The following is a 22,030-nucleotide window of genomic DNA, read 5'->3' as shown; positions in this document are numbered from 1 at the left end:
GTATATCATTCAGAGGAGTCATCAGATGTTGAGACCTTTGAGATTGAAAGGAGTCATCAGGCCATGGAAATGAAAAGAACTGTTATGTTGAAAGCAATTGATAGAAGCATCTGTAACTGTCATGGACATAACCAGAGCTGGAGTGGCTATGCATCACAACAAAAGAACAATCATGCCTCTTTTGAGTGATGACAGTTAAAGTAAGCAATCTATTTTAACCCTTACACTTTCTGAAGGAGTGCTCAGGATTGCTTACTGCTATAGGAAAAATAATCTATAGGCACAAAGTCATGAGTAAGCTGAAGGGACATGATTTTTTTTAAAAATAGTCCAACTTGAATATCAAGGACCTGTCAGCCATTTGCTTCCCTTGAACACATTATTGCTGTGCTCAGTTCACTGTTCAGAAGCATTTTGTGCAAAGCTATTTCATTCTTGTAACCTGGGCGTTTAGACGTGACAGAACACCCACTGGCAGCATCCTCCCTCCCTCACGGTAACTCCACACACAGCATCTCCTAGGCCCTTAAATTATGAAGAAACTTTCAAAGAAGAATCGTTGACTTAATCCATGTGCTCATATTGTACATGTGAAGATTAAGTAGGGAGCTGCTGGTAGGCTCTAAATTCATGTCATTTCAGTGCACTAATATGCATGCACGTGCTTGAACAGACTAATCCCAATCAAGGAAAATTTTCACTGGACAAGGGACAGTGACAAGCATTACACACAACCAATTTACATGAACCTTGCATACCTTATTCCATTGTGGGGTACAGTAACTTACATGTCCCAAAAAGAGACTTAGAGGTGTGTTTTAATATGAATAAACAATGCAATTTGCTTTTTTGAGGTTTCTCAGGCTTTCAGGGCTCATTAGAAATTGCAGAGACAGAGTTAAACCTGATTGCAAAGTAAAAGTTTTCAGTCTGCTTCATTAGTGGTGCAGTCCACAGCACTGCAAGTTAGTCTGCTCAAGCTCAGGACAGACTGTTTGAGTACAATTTTTTTAAAACAGTTTGTTTTTAAAATACTCAACAGAAGAATCTGAGCCAAATACAAATCTGAACAAAATACAAAGGAGAAAAAAGCAGTTAGATTGAAAGAAAAATTAAAAAAAATAATAATTCAGTTCTTCCACCCTCCCCTTTCTTCCCACCTTACCTACCTCCACAGTCTATAGGCAGATGTAATTATCATTTGAAACATGAAACCCTGCAAATGTCTTTAAACTGGAAAGTGTTTCTGTAGCTTGCATCCTGGCTTTCCTTCATCCAAGGCAGGATAAAGTCTCTAAGGAAGGCATCAGAAGTGCCTTATACAGTGATATCGTTCACTCCTTATCTAGACAATGGTCATCTGGATGCACAAATCCTGTTTCTGCCCTGCTTCATCTATCTTAAGCTGGGAAATAAGGTTGGTAGATTCAAGCAGCTTTATTTTTTTTTTTATGTTAGTACACAGAGTCACAGATCTGTAGATTTTAGGATGGAATGAGCACTTTACAATCATATATTCTAATTAGCTTGCATTAGTTCCTAAAGACTATCTTGTGATTCTCAAAAATTCCTCAGATGCCTACCACTGCTGAACCAAAAAAGGAAACACCACTGTCCTGAGGAAGCACTCCTGGAAAGTACTGAGAACATCCAAAACTATGGTTTGAAGCTACGACACATTTTGATAGTGCTTGGTATTAAGTACTTGGTATATGAGCCATCTGTAAATTCCATCTATTATTAGGAGGGATAAAGGAACATGCCTGGAGCCATTTAAGGAGCAGAAACAATTGGAGAGAGGTGGACTTGTTATAGTTATCATTCATATCACTGAACACCATGTTCAGAAAGTCTCCTAAGCCCACAAGACTCATCACCATCTGCAGGTACTTCAGTTTCCAGCTAGCTTTGATATAAATGGGTTTATCAGCCAGAACAGAGGAGCCAGCTACAGCTGTTGCACCATTACATTTCGCGTCACAGGTCTGAACCTTTGTCACTCCAACACCTGCTGTGTTGCTGACAACCACAGTCTTCTAACTTTTCAAGCTGCTCTGACATCATCAGCATCTCTTCAGAGGTCCACAGCCTCTCAAAGAGGCATGAAACTTGATATCTGTGTTCCACTGCCCAGAGATTACTAGTAAAACCTTACAGGGTGAGCAGCGCGTACCTGTGACTGCAGCACCAGCCGTGACTACGTATATCACCAATTCTTCACCTCAGCTCCAACATGAGCCCTGTTTTTTTGTTGGCCTGGGAAGTCAAACGAATGGACTATTCTTATACGTGTTTATTCCACAGCTATTAGAAATCAGCACTCAATTTCCAGGCGTTTGCAGGGTTCACAAGGAGCAGGCTATTGAGAGACTCCAAGGAAGTTAACTGGCTCCTTGCCAGCATGGCATCCAAGCTCCCTATTTTCTCACAACTTGAATATTCCCATTTACAAGCACAGATGCCCCCAGCAAGGAAAGCAGAAACGTGGTCAAGAAGGGCAACACCCCCTTTTCTTTCATAAAGGCAACAGGATCTTTCACTCCCTGGCACTGTAGTTGTGGCAGAGGTACAGAAAGCCTCTCTAAAGGAAAGGCAACAGCACCCAACTGATCTCTTTGGGAAGGATTTATGACAGTCAGTCCAAGCACAGTCTGAAGAACAATGTTTCACGCCTTATCTTTCAGTGGGCTGCTCTGCTGTATTGATTAATTGCTTAGTTTGTTTTTCAAATTTTAGCCTGTCTCAAACAAGATGAACTACTCCATTTTGGCAGTCTCTCAAATACCATCCCAAAGAAAGTCCATGAGAATTAAGGACCCATTATAATTAGCAAAACCTGGTTCAGAAAGTCAGCAAAGATGACTTCTTTTTCAAATTCTGAAACCTGATCTTCATACCTGATTTTTCTGTTTCTCTATCTAGATATTTCCAGGAAAAGACAACTCCCATTACAAGCTTGTTGGCAACTCAGAATATGCCCACTCAAGTCTCGCACATGTGAATTTACATTCAGAGCAGCTGGCTTAAGTCTGATGATTTCTGATCCCTGGCATGTGTACCACAGAGCACATTTACTTAGTATACAAAAAGAATGTAAAAAAAATGTAAAAGAATGAAAATCATCTGGGAAAGGCAAGTGATTCCTGTATCATATTAAACCCCCAAAATTTCCTCCCCTCCCCTACAAAACCACGAACAACCTGACATCTCAACTGTTCTTTGTAGAATTCAGCTCCATTTTCATTCCTGAAGATAGCTCTCTATTTTCTGCAGGGAAAGGTCAGTAATTCTAAGAAATGAAATAAAGAACTGACAGCAATCAGGCTAATCTTTGCTGCCCACAGTACAGAAGTCAGCATAGGCAAAGACAAGTATTCTACTATTAAAATTGCTATGAAGAACTCAAAAACATAAAGGCATATTCTGCCTTGTAGAATATGGGAACATCTTCCCTCCACCCCCAGTGGCATATTCCAGCATCACCAATTCCAAAAATTTATCCTTTCATACTATTTGTGGGGTCTGGGCTAGCCAGATGGCTAAACCATTGCAGAATCAACCCTTAACACAGAACACTGGAGAAGCCAGCTTAAGTGAAATGGAAGGAGTCCTCAATGAACAACATATGAGAGACTTTGTAAATATATGGGAAAGCCAGAAAAGCAGATGTGGAAAGAGCTGAAAGAAATTGTGAGCATTGAGGAGACCACAGAATATAAGATTTCTGAGGGAAGGAAGACCAGAACTGATCTCATGCTATTATACCAGGAAACATATAATTAGCAAAGCCTCATACAGCACATATAAAATATGACTCCAGTATGGCTACTGTCAAGTATTGTCAATTTAAAAAGCAAGAAGATCCTGAAAGGAGAAAGTGCAGAAAGGAGAAAAACCCAAGATTTTTTTAAAAAACAACAGAAACAAGATACAAAACATGATAAATAAATCTGAATGTAATATGTTTTATAGGACTAAAATCTGCATCACTTAAACCCTCTGAGGAATGACTTTCAGATAAAATTGGGATATTAGCCATGCCATTCTTCCAAAAGGGTTTTTCACCACTGGAGGTCACTGTAAACTGTAGCTGCTCTTTATCAGCCCCTCAAAAGAAAAAAATACACTGTAGGCAAGTTATCTAGGATGTGCTTTTTGAGGTGAGACAGAACTGAAATATCATTTGCAGCGTATTTGAAAAACACACGTAGCTAATCAGTGAGGACTCCTTATTGCTGGAAACAGACTTATTCTTGTTCCAACTTATTCCAAGCAGAGCAATTGGCAGACTGCTGAGAATTCAGACATTATACACAGGGTCCAGTTTTGCATGTCAGCCTGCCCATTTTACCTGTCTACTCTTCCTGAACACCAGTGAGCTAACAACAGGTAAGGTGATGGGGACACAATGGGAGACCTACTATTGCAGCTCATAAAAATCAGGGTTTGCTTTTTTTCGTTTTGGTTTTGGTTTTTTTTCTTTTTAAGAAAATGAATATAGGATTATCTACATTAGGATCTCTAAAAAAAGACAAATGTTTGGCAACAGCTCCTAACAAAAACATAAGTCTGCTAGGTTTGAAGGTTTATATCCTACATAATCCATGGATCACAGTTCATCTGAACGCAATTTTCTTCTCTTTTCATTGCACCCAGATGACTTACTGGGAACAATCTTTCAAACAACACCTAGCCCGCCCATTCAATCAGATAGCAGTGCGTATATACTACATACATTACAGATTTTAAACTGATGCTTAGACGTTAAAGGGATGTTAGTCCAAGGTCCTGTCTCCTATATTATAGAGCCCTACTGATAGGAGTATCAGATGGAACAGCTGATCTTCACAAAACAGAGATGCTGGGTCACTTTCAGGGAAAATAAGTATGAAAGCATTAGAAAAGAATAAAGAGAAATGAGTCCAGCTAGTTCCCAATAGGCTAAAAAAATAATTTTAAAAATCCAGCTTCATAAACCAAAGAATTTACATTTCAGGAATAAAACTGGAACTCCCATTTGACTGCAGTTCTGACAATGAATCAGTGGCAGCTGGGCAAGTTTTCTCTGAAATGCACATTTTATGTACTGAAATTCCACTTTCTGGCAGGAGAGGGAATCATCCTAATGCAGGTTTCTTTATTTTCTGCTCTAGTGAAACACAGTAGACTGATTCTTGGCCTGTGTAAACCAGAATAACTCCAAAGGAGTTTGGCCTGGTTTGATCTAAATGGAGAACTTCTGTAAAAGAGAAACAATCTGGGTCTCTGACAATTTAAAAGAAATTAAAAAGGGGCCAGCTTTTCTTTGCTCCTCAGATTTATCTTTTACCTTTCCCTTTATTCTTTTGCCTATTTCAAGGAATCAACAACAGAAGGCTTATCACACAATCCATGGTACAGCAAAATCCTAACAAAAACCAAACCCTGGACAATGAAGCCTGAAAAAATCCTCTGATGTAATTAAAGCATTATACTGGTTATGCAAAGGCAAGCACCAAGGACAAGTTCACTGAACAATAACTTCATTTCTTTGTTGTGTTATTCTCCTTTTGTTTTTATTTACACATAGAATATGAGCTCATTGAAAGAGTAATGATCTTTTTACTGGATGTATGCTCAGACAACCTCAATGTCAATAAATACCTAACACCTAACAAACCTGATTTAACAAAGCATTTCAGCACATGCGTAACTTCAAGCATTTGAACACAGTCACTGTAAATAACGTGTAATCCAAGACCACCCACGTGGTGAAGCATCTCCAGCCATATCCTTTAGCATGTCATTTTAGCTCACTGGAAGGTAGAAAATCTCAGTTTTCCACTGGAACAAACAGTACTTGCTTTTTTGCAGTTATAATTAACCAACAGATAACAATACCTTAAATGTCTAACATAGTTCTGAAAGCTACACTTTAGTGTCATCTAGTTCTAACACTGAATGACACTTTTGCACTACAGTGGAGTACCACAAAGACAAAAGGAAGCATGCCTTTACAAGCTGAGAAGAAAAAAAAAAAAACAGGACAGATATTGAACAACAGATAAACAGATGTTCCAAAGCAATGTTTCAGGTTGGGGCATTTTTTCTATAAAATGTTTATTTGGCATAAACTTCAGTGTTTCATTTTACACACAAATAAGTTCTCATCCCAAATTCATGCTGATGAAACTTGCATATAACACTAGAGATATGCACTTCTCTTCTTGACCTTCCTTGCATTGCTGGGTCCCTATAAATTATGATGATTTCCATGGTAAAACACAAAACACAGTTTCTAAAGTCAAATGTAAGCGAAAGATAATGTGTGTGTGTGGGGGGGGGGGGGGGTATGTACTTGTAAGAGCCTGATTTTTAATTTGGTGTGTGCTGAAGATTTTGGAAAACCATTCATAGTTCCAGACACTGCATACATTAAGGGTATGATTCCAGATGCATGAGATCCTGAAACTATAGGAGACTTGGCAGATCTGGAAAAGGAGGTTAAATCATTATTGTCAACCCATATTCTTTCAGTTAAGCATTCCACTGATTTTGGAACCCAGAGGTAGCTAAGAAGCCAATTTTCTCTACCACAGTCACATGATGCTGAAATGGAGAATCTGTGGGGGGAAAAAAAAGAGAACTCCCACATACTGGTCAAATGCTAGCAATAACATGAGGGCTTTCATACAACGTGTGTCAGAGAATGCAATTCCAGATATAAGAGACAGGTGTGATAATGAAAACATTTCTTTCATTGCAAGGGGGTCACGCTGCAGTAGCAGCATGACTCAGGCCCCAGTCTGGAAGTCAGAAAGTCTGGCTTATAGCCCTGCTTCTGTCACAGATCTGCTGGGTGACCTTGCATGCTTCTTTCTATCCCTCTGAGCCCCTGCTTCTCCATACAGTTCTGTAACAGCCTGCCTACTTAGGCTGTCAGGTCTCTGATGTGACAAATGTCACTCATAGTGTCCATAAATAATCTCTAATGCAGGGAAATTTTGTATTGCCTGAGGACATAAGAAGCAAATGCTCATCCTGAGCTGGCCTCCTGAAATATCTAACCATAGATGAAATTACTGCTAATGAAGCAGGAGGACCATGTATAGCACAGGCGTGAGCCAGGAATAGCGCAAACAGGCATCATACAAGCGTTCTTTACAAGTCCCATGCCAGTCCTCACATACATTTTGAATCAATCTGTTGGCAATCGATAGCAGACAGAAAATATTTCATAGAGAATTAGGAATTCCAACCATGAATTCCTAGCTAAAGATTTTCATGCTTGTTCTTCAGAGTAGCTGCCTGATACACATAAGTAATTTTTTAGTGAGTGACTTACAGTTGAATTGAAATCTCGTATTTGTTGTACAACCTTACTATAAATATTTGTAATACAGATTTTATTGTGCAGCATATGTGTACAAGGCGTTCTCCTTACAGCAAGGAAAGTGCTGTAAATATTGCATTCAATGAACCTGGCAACTAACATAACAGAAGACACAGTAGTTGTACGTGGAATCAGGACAACGAAGGGAAAATGCCTTCAAAGTCCTGGGCAATTTCAGTATTTGGATAAATCCACATCTTTGCATATTTTAACAGATGATGAGTTATTCTACACCTAAAAATGAAGCACGCATGCAACAGAGTTTAAAGATACAGCTCTTGGATGTAGCGCTGGAAAGCTGCAATGGGGAGAGAGAACCTCATTTTATCAGCTAGAATACTGTCTTGAAAGAAGGACAGCTTAGAGGATTAGAAGTGACAAAAACACCTCTTTATAGAATAGTTAATAGTTTTAGTCAATTTTCCCGATTCATTTGTCCTAATCATCTGAATTTTTTCATTCTTCCTTTTTAGTGTTGCTATATGGACTTATATTTAGACCCTCCAACCCTTTAGATGCCCTCACCAGCAAGCTACATTTCCATGCCATACATTTCTATTCTTACAGAACAGAGTGTCTTATGAAACCATAATAAAGCCCTGTTAACATATGAGTTTGTCGAAATACATAGAGTAAGTATAAACAGGAGACCTAGGATGCCTCTGGGATGATCTAAAACATGCAGGACCAAGAGGCTTTAGGTAATTTCTCCAGATCTAGAACTACAAAACATAGGTCTACTACAAATTTCAGAAAACCAGCAGAAAGTGTTTGGTTTGACAAAAGCAACAATTCTCTTGGTGAACATGTCCTTTAAAATGTAATGAAGATATTAAGGGCTGTGGCATCGTCAAAGGTCAACAGAAAATCATCCTACACCTTGTTGTCTCACTGCCAGTAGTTAAGATAAAAGGCTGTAATTTTCTCCTATCATCTTCAACTACAGTCACTATTTAAGAAATGAGGTCAACTAGACAGGCTTAGAACTAGATAGGTTTAATTTCAGCTATGACCCTATCTGCCCATGCATCTTCTCCATCACTATTTAGTCCAGGCATGGAGTTACGGAGATCCTGTGTACTAGTATGTCAGCTTAGTTAGCCTTGAAGACAGGGAACTATAGAAAAATATCCTCTCTTCTCTTTTTAGTATGAATAACAAATTCCTTTACATGTATTATAACAACATCCTGTGAGTGCTTTCTTTAGCATAAGGTCGTATTATAGAGCCTCATTTTCATTTCCTTCAGGAATTTAATTTGTAAATGTCAATCAAGCACTTAAAAGTACTTGATTGTACTTTTTAAGTACATAGTACTTAAAAAAAATCCTCTCTTATATACTATACAATGCATGCCTAACAGTTACATTTTCAACATAACAATTAGGGGATTTCACTCAGGAGTGAAAAAATGAACCATTTTCAGCAAACACTGAAGGACCAAACACCACGAATTATGATTGTCCATATAAGGGGAAAAATTAAGATACTCAGCTCCTCAAAATGCTCATTACATGTGAGGTTTCCATTCAAGGTGATAGAAATGCAACCCCTACTATGCAAGGGTCCTTGTTTGGAATCCTCACACTGCACTCAGCACTGGAAAGTCACTTTTACTGCACCGTGACTTCTGCTAAACGTGTCCACTAGACATTGCACAAGAGTGCCAGAAGAGAAAGGTCACAGGGACAGCCTGGATGTATCTCCCTGCACCTTGGTGTACATTACAAATTGGCTGGGTAGGTAACCTGTAACAAGACACCTTTGGATGATCATGGCCAAAAGAATTCTTTGCTAAGCCATGCATCTAAGGTCAAAGAGGAGTTTTTAAGGGAAAACAGACAAGATTCAACATTTTTTACACTGAAATAACAACCATGTTTTTACTGTATCAAAACTGATCTAATTTTCCTATGTTTTCACAGTCACATATTCCAAAGTCTATCATAAACCTCTCACCACAGTATTCATACAATCTAAATAAAACCCAAGAAGAATGAACTGGGGGAGGAAGGAGCGAATTGGATGTAAATGAACACCAGAAAAATAAAGAAAACATCTAGAAGCTGCTACAGATTTTTGACATTTTAGATCCTGGACCAAATGGTGTGCAGGACCTTTGCAGAGTAATCAGCATTCATGAAATGGCTGGGATCCAGTAGGCTGAGGGTTTGGAGGCATGCCTCCCCTCAGATCTCAGCATATAGCTATCTAAAGAGGATACTAGACAGGGTCAGCAATTTAATTTCCATATTACAGATGTCTCTGTATGAATGTCACTGACTGAGAGCATGACCTGAGGAGACTCTTCATCCATCTCTGTACCTGCTTCTCACTTTACTTCTCCCTTATCCAGCTGTTCAGATAATGAATGCTGTGGAGTGGATCCAACCTGTACTGTGCCTCACACAATCTCAGCAGGGGTCTATCCTTTCTTGTAACAACACATATGATTATTACCAAAGGCCGTTTACAGATACAGGCTTACCAAAAGTACAGTTGCCTGCCACGGGCAGTAGTATTCTGCTGTAGTATCACATAGAGAAAGAAAATGGATTTATTTAAATTACTTGTTATACCTCTAAATTTCCTATCTCGATCAACATTCCTCTGAGGAAGGAGCATCATGACCAAAGGACAGCACTGCTCCCTCACGCTCCCTTAGGAAGCCAAACTCACATTTTCTCCAGAACCACAGAAAAGTGAGCAAGACCCATAGAGCTCTTTAGATCCCATCCCCTTTCTTTCCTCACTTCAGGAGTTCAAGGAACTACTATTCTCAAATATGAACACTGGTAGACTTCACCAGCCTTTCTCATCAAACCAGCCATGTATCCAAACCTTCAGAGGTCTGAGAGCCACAGGACACAGATCAGCATGCAGAGGAACAAAGAAGCTCTAGGAACAGTTCACTTGCAGTTGACAACAATACTACTCTAGAAAGAGAGGAGGAAGGATAAATCTGGAATGGACATGCCATGGGGTCCTGAGATGACAGAGCAATCTTGGTCTCAGGCTACTGTTGGCTCATTTCCTCCCAAAGCTAAGGATTCAGATTATCCTGGAGTTCCTGCACAAGCACAGTCCTAGTGCCATTCCCTGGCAAGAACACTTGCTCTGCTCTTGAAATACTTCTGAGTCCATGCCACCTTTCTGTGTATGAGGACTTACAAGATAGCCTGAGAAACCTGCACTTCAGGAGATGCCTTTTAACTTAAAGAACAAACGTAACTTACATGCAGAGCAATCAAAAAACAAATGTCTGACAGACGTTACCACTCTGAATTTCAAAAGCGAGTTCATGACATGTGCAGCAAAACTGGCAAAGAGCTCTGACAGTCACTGACTTCTACAAAATTCAGGAAAAAAATACTTCAGTGCAGACAAGTACGAGAAAGCAATCTTTGGTAGTCTTAACAGAGGGTATTTTAAAATCTGTTTTCTTCACAATGCAATGGATACAGTTTTCTTGCTAATAAATACTATTTAATACACTGGCTTTAGGTCTTTAAAGCTTGAAAAATAAATTGACAGTAGCAAAACAGTATAAGTGCAATAAAAATAGGACAGTGGAAAGAAGTGAACTTATTTTTCTTTAAAATCTACAATTCACCCAATAAAAAATGCAAAATCTTAGTGAGCTAAACATAAACAAAAAAGATCTTTTTTCAAGCTCATCTCTGAGTGCAGTAACAGCTTCAGACTGCATGAGAGATAAAATGCAAACCACCAACTGCAGACCTGATGTTTTTTATTTGCCCATGAATCTGCAGAAAACACTTTCTATAAAGAAAGGTGTCAGTGTGTTTTTTAGATATCTACTAAATTATCTTCTCTTTACAACTCCTGTTTGACTGTCTTGCATGAAACACAATTCTACAGTATTAGCAGTTTCAGTAGTTGAATGTGACTGAACTTTAGATCCAACAGAGCTGCATATTAGGGACAACATTCTTGACAGAATGGTACTGAACAGCTAGCCTTCATCTACTATCAAGCTGGCCCAAGAACGGACTTAAAGATCATTATTTAAAGGGAATGTTTCACAAAAATAATCTTTCAGTAATTGATACTACCAAATTAATTAACAACATGGATAAAGACATTTCTAATGTATTTTTACTTCCTGAGTACCCCCTTAGTTTTTCCTTTCTTTCTATTTATCTATGCATATTTCCTGTTAAGAATTCTTCTAAAAGCTTTTTAGTTAAAACATGATGGGTCATCACTGCACTGTATTACTTTCTGGGAAATCACTGCAAACATATATATTATCTTTGACTGCAACATCTAGTTGATATAATTAGTGATACTACTTTTTGGGGGAAATAACGCTACACTCACTTGACAACAACAGGAAAATAACAAGCATGGATCGAGTCCCACAACGAGAAGGGCTGGCAATCCTGCTCTCACGGTGGCCAAAGAGGGTGGGTAACCTTGAGGCAGTCCCTTGTCCTGCACCCAGCAGAGGTCACTAGAGGATGCATCACGTTTTAATAGCGAGCCAAAGCACTCTGACAGCAACGGGAGAGATGCACCTTCCTGAAAAGCACATCAACCGTCTAGGATTTACTGCCGGATAGACTTTCAAGAGAGAGGAACACGTGCCGCTGCACGAAAGAACACACAGGTTTACCTGGCTACATTCAGAAACAAGCAACATTCATCCAGTTAAACGATACCAATACTGATCAGTAAAATACATCTAACTTATTAGAAGTGTATCTACTACCTGTGCATTCCCAGATGCAGGGATCCCTTTCTTTCTTCCACAGTTTAAGACAGTCCACAAGGTGTGCCAGAGATAGGAAGCCAAAAGGTAGAAACTACCTGCAATCCAGGCAGCATTTCTTTGCAGGGGTAGATCCATCTCTTTATTTTTAACCAACTGATTAATTTAGTTCTCCTGCTCAAGCAGATGCAGTTGGCAGGCACCCTCAAAACCCTCCCCAGCTCTGTAAGTTACCAAGGCTCAGACACACAGCAGGATCCCATCTCACACTTCAACACATTCCCTGAACCTATAAGGAAGTGATGGTCCACTGACAAGTGTGAAACAGGTGCAGGGATCTACACATGACGTGTATTGCATGGACTTGAAAGGCAATTACTCTGACATCCCAGAACTTCTCAAATGAAAGCAAACTGTTAATGCAATCCCTTTGCAGTTAGCAGTTCATGCCACTGGTCACCTTTGTTCCCTTTTAATAGGCGAGAAATGGAGAAAAAAAAAATACCCAAAGAGCAAAATTCAAGAGAATGACTTAAAATGTGTCATGGTGCACACACACCAGAAGGTCAGTTCGAAATGCCATGGCTTTTCACTGTCTGCAGTCCTTTCTGTTCCTGTGCTTGCCAGTTTATCTGCATTGCTTCCGTATCCAAACCACCACCATGCAGAAAGTGGGTCCTAGGTGTCTCCCCATCTCATACCCAGCATCTGCTCACCTGCCAACTACCAAGTCCTTGATCCGAAGGACGGAGGTGCCCGATCATTTCAACCACATGGATGTGAGACTTTCAATATTATTAAGGTATCTTCTTTCCCCTAAAATTTCCAGAAGGAGACAAGACTGCTTCTGCTAAATTTTCCCAAACAATTCAATGTGATTCAAGTTATGCATGGAAAGTTTTGGCTGGAGCAGCCAAAAAAACCTGGGAAATTTTTGAACACTGAAAACAGGATCTTAAAGTTGGAAATGGTAAATGACTTCAATAAAAAAAATCCTGCTACCAGCTCCATTTTAAGCCTAGGGGAGCTGTTTCACTTCCAGAGATAGAAAGCTGAAAATCTGAGGCACAAAGCATGTCATGGTTTATTATCTTATCTATAAGGATATAGGGACTTGAAGAACCATTACATAAGGTCTTAGGTCTATTCATAAGGAAGGAATCCTTATATATAAGGATTATAGATAGTCATTGTAGAAGATGAAGTGGTAAGAAGAAACAGTACCATTTCTTCTCTGCTTGTGTATTTATCTGATCAGAGACGAATAAGCAAAGAAGTTAAAACGCTCCCTCTCTCTGTGGAGAAATATGAGCACCAGAAATCTCAAATACTAAAAATTCACGAATCAAACTACAAAAATCATTTGAAAAATGTCAAGACATTAAAAAAATACGACTGTTGTCCTTTCCTTAGTCAACTTCTGGGTTCTGAGACTTCAGAGCATGCTCAACTAACATTTTGAGTTATTATGTAGTTGTTAAGTTGGGGAGGGTAGGCTCAGTTGTGGGTTTTTTTCTGTCAGGAAACCTTAATACTCCTCTCTTCATTTCTGAGACAGACAGACAGACATATATTCTCAAAAGCATGGGAACTGAGAGCATTAAATAAAACAAAGCTGCCTGAAATCACAGAATCACACATATTGCCACATGGCAACACAGTGCCATGAATTTGGGACCTGAAGAGTGCACCATAGAAAGGATATTCTGTAAAGCTGTGCCAGGATGAGGTTGGCAACATGATGCCTGATGACAACATTTCAAGCAAGCTGAAAAGGAGGCTGGTAAAGAGAACTGGGCCCAAACTTGGCTGAAGTCCACTTACACTTTCTGACCATAATGAGCTTTAGAAAACTTTAGACATAGTTCTTTGATTTCAAGGCTGAAGAAAACTTTAAGAGTTTTGATCTCTTCTTCATTAGTTAAGAAGTCTCACTGCAAATGTGAGGATCCCTTGCAGGATTTTGTTAAAGAGTTGTTCTTGATTAAAACTGTAACACAAGAAATAGGTTTCTGTCAACATATTAAGATCAGTATCTTGAACAGTGTTTGGAGGCAGAGGAAAGTTATTTTGGGTTAATCATGCAACAGTGATAATCTTTTACCTTGTTCAAAATGCCACCACGACTCTGGCTTACCCTGGAAAAAGGAACTTGCAAAGGTATTATTACCACCACAGTTGACTCCAACACAGAGGCTGCATACAAAGTAACTGCTAGAGAAATGGTGGTGAAGGGGAAGAAAGAAGGCTCAAAGGAGATAAGGCTGATCACGTTCTGACTGGAGACAAGGAATAATAGGTTAATTAGCCATCCCCAGGCCTAGCTTAACTGACCAACAAATATTGAGTATATCCAATATTCCAGTTGGGCTAAATATTTAAAAGTTAGTGCTTAAACTGTTTTCAGAATATCATTAAAGGGATACTTTTGCATGGAAAATTGTCTTTCCAACTCAAGAAACAAAATATCAATGAGAACTATTTTTTCCACCTTTGCATTAGGTAATTTAAAAAGTCAAGGAAACTAACACACTGTCCTGAACTGAAAGCACACCAAAGATCTCCAGAACTTAAAAATTAACTGGCATAGTTGCTATGCAACTATCTATTCAAATGAACCTAGCTAGTGGGAGGTATAATCCTTATTAAATTATTGTTTCCTTAAAAGAGCAGGACTAAGAAGCCCTGAAATAGGGCAGTAAGGAACGAGCAGCTCTGTTTCTTGCCACTTTTGTTCCTTCAAGGATGACAGCAAGGGCAGTAATGCTACCAATAGTTACTGCTTATAAACAGTAAGTTGCAAATGACAGTGTCACATTTTCTTATCAAATGTTAGGATTCACATTTATTGGGAGAAATTCTATTCTTGTACATAAGACTGTGGTTTAACTAAATCAATACAACTTATGAACTGAACTGCAGTAAATGACTAGAGTACAACTCTGCAAATGTAAGGTAAAATCACAGAGAGGCATTTACATCAATGTGTTTTACCAATGTCTTTTGTTTCCATTCTGCAGTAGACTGTAAGTGTGTCAACAACCAGTCAACACGGCTCAGTGGACAGCAAGTAATGCATTACTCACAACAGTTCAGCTGTATCTGAGCTCTAGGTAAAGGTCCTTCACAATGCTTACACTTCCAAGGGAAAGCTTGCTCGTGTACACACCCAGGGAGCATCTTTACTGTTACAGCATATTGCCCAAATGAATGTACTGGCCCCACAGCCCAAATAAGTAAACCAGATGGATGGTGAGCCAAGGTAAATGCCAAACCTTATAGATGCAAAATTATAAAAACCAGAAACCTTACAGCTACACTATCGGAAAAGTAGTAGCTTCAACCACAGGAACTGCAATTGTAGCTGTAGCTCTCAAGGTTGCAAGAACTTTAAGTGCAGCGGTATTGCACTTGCAGAGAGACCCTGAATTTCAAATCTCTCTCCCTGCGTGGTCTGCCAGATTTCAGAAAGCTTTGAAGCTTGCTTAGGACTAGATTTAGCTTTTGTTGAATATTTAATAATGCTCTCCTGAAAAAGTAGTCATGTAATTATTACCCAACGTGGGTGGGTTACTTTTGTTATTAACTTGGTAAATAGGATCCTAGGAACTTCCATAGCTCTCAACGTTACTAACAGAAAGAATCAAGCTGCACATCTGAATCTTCAGTGACCCTGAAGAAGATAATTTTACAGCATTTAAAACTGAACACTCATTAGGGAGAGGGAGTTTCTGTCCTAATTTCAGATAGCAATTCAAAATTGAAAACTTTAAATAGCATTCTCACATTGATCATTAACCAGATAACAGCCAGAAGGAGGAGACTGCAGGGCTGTTGACCAACAGTGTGCAGTTTCAGCTGGGCCATCAGAAGCAGTCCAGGCAGGGAACGTGTAGCTCACCGGGAGCTAATGCAGCCGGATAAATTGTGTGGTAGTTTCACAATCAATCTGCCTTTGCATAAGCTGGCGCTGTTGTCAAAAGAGGTGGTTTCACCTTCTCACACTTGCTTGCTCCTGCCATGTGCCACCCCCTCTCTTGGACCAGCACAACCCCTCGGTGTGGCTGTTCAGTGCAATGGGTTAAGGACAGATCTGGATTTTTATTCTTTTTTACTCTGGTTCTCACATACGAAAACCATTCCTATAAAACAAAACTGTCTTTCACTCATTATGTATAACTTGAAGCAAAACTTCATATTCATTCCTGAAGGCAGAATTTAGTTAAGACACAAAGGCATGTGCTGCCGACGGTACAAATGGGGGGCAAGAGGACATTCTGAACAAAACAGATGCGAAACAAGTGAAGAGCAGCTTTGTCGTGACTTGAGTCATCCTCTCCAAGAGCAGAACGGTGGCGGCGGCGAGCTGCTATGGCAAAGGGCGCCATCTAGGGGACAGCAACACCACAGCGCCTCGGCGGCACCACGGCCTAGGCTGCACTGGGAGGTCATTGTTCATAACGGATGGTCACAATTGCTGCGTTTGCTTTCCGCAGCTGTATTTTAACGGCTCTGAAAGTAATTTTTTTTAGGTTAGGTTTTTGTTTTTACAATAATATACTGTACTAACAGATGAAAATTGTGTTTTATAACAATTTTACTTTATAAAAAATGTTATCTAGAAAAATAGTTGTTTTGAGGAAGATGATCATTTTCTTCTTTAATTATAATCAGTTTCAGACCGCATTATTTCTTCCAGCAACTACACACTTTGACCACTCTCTTCTAGATGGTCTCTCGAGTTGTAATCCACTTCCATTGGAGTGAATAGAACTGAAGTCAATAAAAGTGAGGACTTCATCCACAGAAATTACATACATATGCCCACAAGCATACACATGTAAATACATACACCTGAGCAAAGTTTACTGTATTTCCTGCACACAATCTTCTTTGCTTCCTTTCCTGATCAGTACAGTAAAAATGCTCATCAGGCAAGCAGACCAAGCTAAGACCTTTCAAACGATGATCTTGGTTTTCCTTTCATCAACAGCACAGCTAGGGCCCATTTCTATATCTTATTGAGAAATTCCTAAGAAAAAAATCAGTAAAAATTAAGTTTTAAAAGCTTAGGAGAAATATAACTAATGTTAATGTATCTGGAAACCTCACTACAGTGAGGTATATTACCAGAGTTCAATTGGACTGCCTTTCACCTTTGAAGTCTTGTTCCCAGGAGACTGATGAGCTAAAACGGGAATACAGAACTATCTCTCCAGCTTGCAACTAGCCACCAGCTGTTCATCTTCCAAATGTATTTCTTTCTCCCCTACTGCACCTCTAAACTCTCCCTGCCTTTCCTTACTGCATTCTTAACAAAGAGACAGTTCCAACCATTAGACTGGAGAAGCAAGCATCAAGGCAACGGGTTTGAGACTTTGCAGCAAAAAACGGGGGGAAATCCCACCACCTCAGCTACAATCTGCAATTCATCATCAAATTCAGATGCATTAACCCAGGCAAAGCAGCTCTCAGCCTTTTTCCTAATCCTAAAGAGACAAAACTCAGAGGAAGAGCTACATGGCATTGCAGCCATTTTTACTTTCTCACTTGTGGAAGTTGTGATTTTCACATTAGAATAGACCTATCCTAAAAGAGCAAATAACATCCTCCAAACTCAGACCACCTCATTTTATTTTAACTCTCATTTTCACTGTAACACTAAATGAAACTCTCAAAAATAAACACATTCTACCTACATGAGACGTGCTTTGTTTTAATATACAGATCATTTTCCTTCTCTACAAAATAAAAAAATACAGTCACTTACTGAAGGCTGGAATAATTTCATACAAGACTGACCCAGCAGATTAAGAAATATAAAAAATTCAGGTTCTTGAGTTGTGAATACAAATGAAAACATCATGAAATTTACTTTACACCAATTCTCCAGGGTATCATCACAAAAATATTCAGAATAGTTGAAAAACTGCTCTACCATATCAGCACAGTCAACACACAGCCACAGCACAGACTTTTCATGTCTTTTCACAAAGTGGTGTCTAAAATTAATTTCTCCTTGCCCTATTGCAAGCAGATTTCCTCAGTTCTTGTGGAAATTATGTGTCAATGAAAAAAAAAAATGGTTCCTCTAGGCTTTCCCACAGAAAAAGCACGTACACATTTTGGCTGATCACAGAGTCATTTTCCTGCCAGAGACCCCGCACTAGGATGCCCAACAGCATTCTTGCTGGAACAGGTGCAGCCCAGAGCTACACTGGGCTACATTGATCCCTGCAAGCATGGCACACAGCGTGTAACCGTGCCCTGCTCCCCAGTTAATGGGGAGCAAAGGACAAAGCTACCTTAGCTCCTCTGGGAAATCTGCTCTTTGCATATGATTTATTCAGCCCCCACTAACTCCAGAGATGTTAGATAGAACAAATGCTTTTGAAACATGAATCTAACAAAAATGCATGTTTATCTTCTGACTTTGAAAAGCTGCAAACCCACACAACTTCTTTACAACTTCTGAATGTAAGTCCAGCTGTAAATAAACCCCAGAATAAAAACATACGTGCTTGCTTCTATGAATCCAAAAGATTGAAAGATGCTGACCAGTCTCTCACAGCTGCAATACATTTTCACAGATGATAATGAAAAATTCAACTCTACTGGGAAACACACATAGTAAACTCTTCAAGTAGCTGAAAGAAGAAAGGGACAGTGCTTTGGGAAGACAAAATTAATTACACAGTTAGTTACCTTTTCAACTTCTGTTCCAGGATCTGTTTCACTGAATTTTTCTTCCTGAAAACTTCTAGTTGTCTCCCTTTTTTCCATGCTCTGAAAAAAGGCTGTTTTTTCCAGTCTGCTGTGGTTGTATCGCGTATTGATCTCTTCCAGCCTGTTAATCTTGAGTAGCTTCATACTATGCCCAGTTAATATACTGTCCGTTTTCCTCTCCAGCTTAGATTCATAAACCAGTGAACACTTGTAATTTGTGATTTCTCCTCCTTCTTGGCTGTACAACAGAGAGACAGATAAAAAGCATCAGTGTTATTTATGCATTTTGGCTTAGAAAACTGCTGTTGCTGCAATATTTCGAGCCTCTCTTCTTACACTTTCTGAACCAATACACAAAACACAGAGTTAATAGAACTAGCTGTTCACAGAAGCCATTCTACCTACTCACCGACATTCAACACCAGATAATTCAAGCAGGCTACAAGACCAATGCAATTTCATTTGTTTATAGAAATTACTTCACTCTATCAATTCAAGACATACTGCTGTTGCTTGCAGACCTTGCTTATAGATCACTCCCCACTTTTTTAACTACTTCAGTGGCTCCCTGTTGTTCAATGCAGTCTCCCTCTCTCTGTGCTGCAGTTCCAGCAAGGTGACACACAAAGACCCTGTTATCATAGAATCATGGAATGGTTTGGGTTGGGAGGGACCCTGAAAGGTCATCTAGTCCAACTCCCCTGTAATGAGTAGGTACATCTTCAACTAGACCATGTTGCTCAGAGATCTGCTCTGTTTATTCAGACTAATTTAAATTTCCCAGACTGTTAAGTCTATTAAGATTTTTGATATTAAACAACGTTGTTTAGGCCTGAACACAGTCCTTCCCTCTCTTACCATTATCCTATAAGCACGGAAATAAGTAATTGCCAAAATGGTGGTGATTTCAGGCCCGCTGCTGAAGGTTGCAGAAAAGCATAGTCCTCAGCTGGGTTCCTTCCCACTGTAGACCGCCACTACGTGCCTAATACTTATATGTTATAAAATCATTGAAGCTTGTCTAATAGTAATACTGGCTGGAAAGTTACTGCAACTCAAGCTGTTAGTTTTGAGTAATTCTCTGTAGAAGGACTTTTATTCCACAGCAAGGTGGTGGGTTCCCTCTACCAAGTAATCACTTGGTTACACTTGGAAAATAGGTCCTTTTCCACAACTAATTCTAAAACAGTAAGAGAAACTACGCTAAAATTTCACTTAGCAACCCTGTGCAGAACCAGGAAATGGAGGACAGAAACATTTTAATTGTTATTACTGCAGCCCTTCCTTCGCTGTACTGGAAACCCAGCTACAAAAGCACAGCACTAATGCTTTCGCTCTAGAAAGCTGAATCTGGTCAACCTCATTACACAGCTCATAGTGTTCATTTTAACTTGCATAAATACCATAAACTATATGGCATAATTAAGAATGTATATAGAACCTTACAGTCATTAGCAGCACCGAGAAACAGCTTTCAGTGTACAACCAGAGACCCAATTAAATCCGTTAATTTTATCCTAACACCTTCTAACAGAAAATGTTCTGCACTGTGTTTTGACGCCACATCTGTGCACATGCAACAGATTAGATGTATACCTACATCAGCTAACTGCACTGCCCAGAGTTAGCCCTCCAAACTCTTCTCAGGTGCAAAAGATGCCATGTGACACAGGAGGCTTGCTAGCTGTGACAGTTATAGAAGATGGACAGCAAAGGACCATGCAAGCTTGCAAATGAGCCTTCCAGAGAGATTCCTGCTACCATGTTATTACAGGCTAGACACACTGATAATATGTGAGATGCAGGGACACCATGGGACAGAAGAAGTTGTGCACCCGGTATGTAAAAATGCCAGGTCTGCTGCTTCAAGCCTTCACCAGCAGCTTTTAAGGCTCTGACATCCCTTTCCATTCCCTTCAGGTAAGAGGAGACTTTTCTCCCCCCATTTCTCAAGAGCAGGTTCTCAGGTTTTCCTAAATGCACTGACAATTGCAGGTGACATATCTCAAGGGCTCAGCCACTCAACCTAAACTTCAAGCCATTATTCTGCAGACCCTTTGATCTACTCCTCACCAAGGGGTGATGTAACGTACTCCAGAGCTGTCAGAAAAAAATGGTGATGTTTCCAGATGCCCTCCCGCTGTCTTCATGCCTCCAGCTACTCAAATTCCACAGTGTTCTAGAAAGACCTGGCTGTGAAAACTACTTTGGGCCTGAGGTGACTGCAACCAAGGAAAGCTGATTCAGGCTCTCCATAGCTCTTCCAAGAGCACATCATCCTCTAAGTTATGGTTACCAGATGTGGCCATCCATCTAAGGAGAATGACATGTCCTACTGAAAGGACATGTTGTTCCTTCAAGCTGACCAATGGGTCAGCTATCTGGGAAAATATTAATTGGATGGCAAGCCCAAAGTTATTACCAGGTTCTGTTACCAAGCAGAGACTGGGACTGAGTCCAAACATGATTGCCCTCTCTGCCATTATTACCTTAATATATCCCTGAAACAATAAGCTAAACAACATAAAGTTTCTGAGGTGCGCACAGAGAAGTTTGTTTGCAAGTACCTCCTCCATTGTCCCAGGGAAGCAATCCCACCCTGGTAATGTGCCACTAAGCAATGGGAGGTTATGGCCTCCTACCCTATTAAAAGGAAAATGAAAAAAACCCAATATTCGAATGAGTGTTGAGTTTTGTTTCCCTCAAAGAAGAATGAAAACCTTTCCCCCATCACTCTCATTCCCCAACTTTGGCCTGAGAGATGCTTTCTTCTGGGTCATCTTCAGCAAGCCAATCTCTCACTTGAAGCAAAATAGCTTGACTCATGAACACACCTTCGCTTACACACTCTGAAACCACATACACATCATAAAAATACAGAAAGTTGCCTAGTTGTATGCAAAGGGGGTATACACATACAGTCCTACTGCTTTTTCTGCCCAATAGCAGAAAATAAATATATTTGCGCAATAAAAACGCAAACAATACAGTAAATGTTTCTAAAACTGGTCATAAATAGAAATGGGCAGGCAAATAGCTACCAGCCAGAACGAACCCACAACCAACCCCTTTTTCTTTCACCACCTGGTTTTAGATCGTAGCCCCTTCAGCTAGGACTAGGTTTACATGACATGCTGTAAAGCACTTTGCTCAAAATCCAGTCCTTTGGCCTCCATCTTCAGTTCAAATAAAACTAT

Source organism: Falco cherrug, chromosome 3 (genome assembly GCF_023634085.1).
Source record: "Falco cherrug isolate bFalChe1 chromosome 3, bFalChe1.pri, whole genome shotgun sequence".
Lineage (NCBI taxonomy): Eukaryota > Metazoa > Chordata > Aves > Falconiformes > Falconidae > Falco > Falco cherrug.
The sequence above is the reverse complement of the archived record's forward strand: the minus strand, read 5'-3'. Positions refer to the sequence as shown.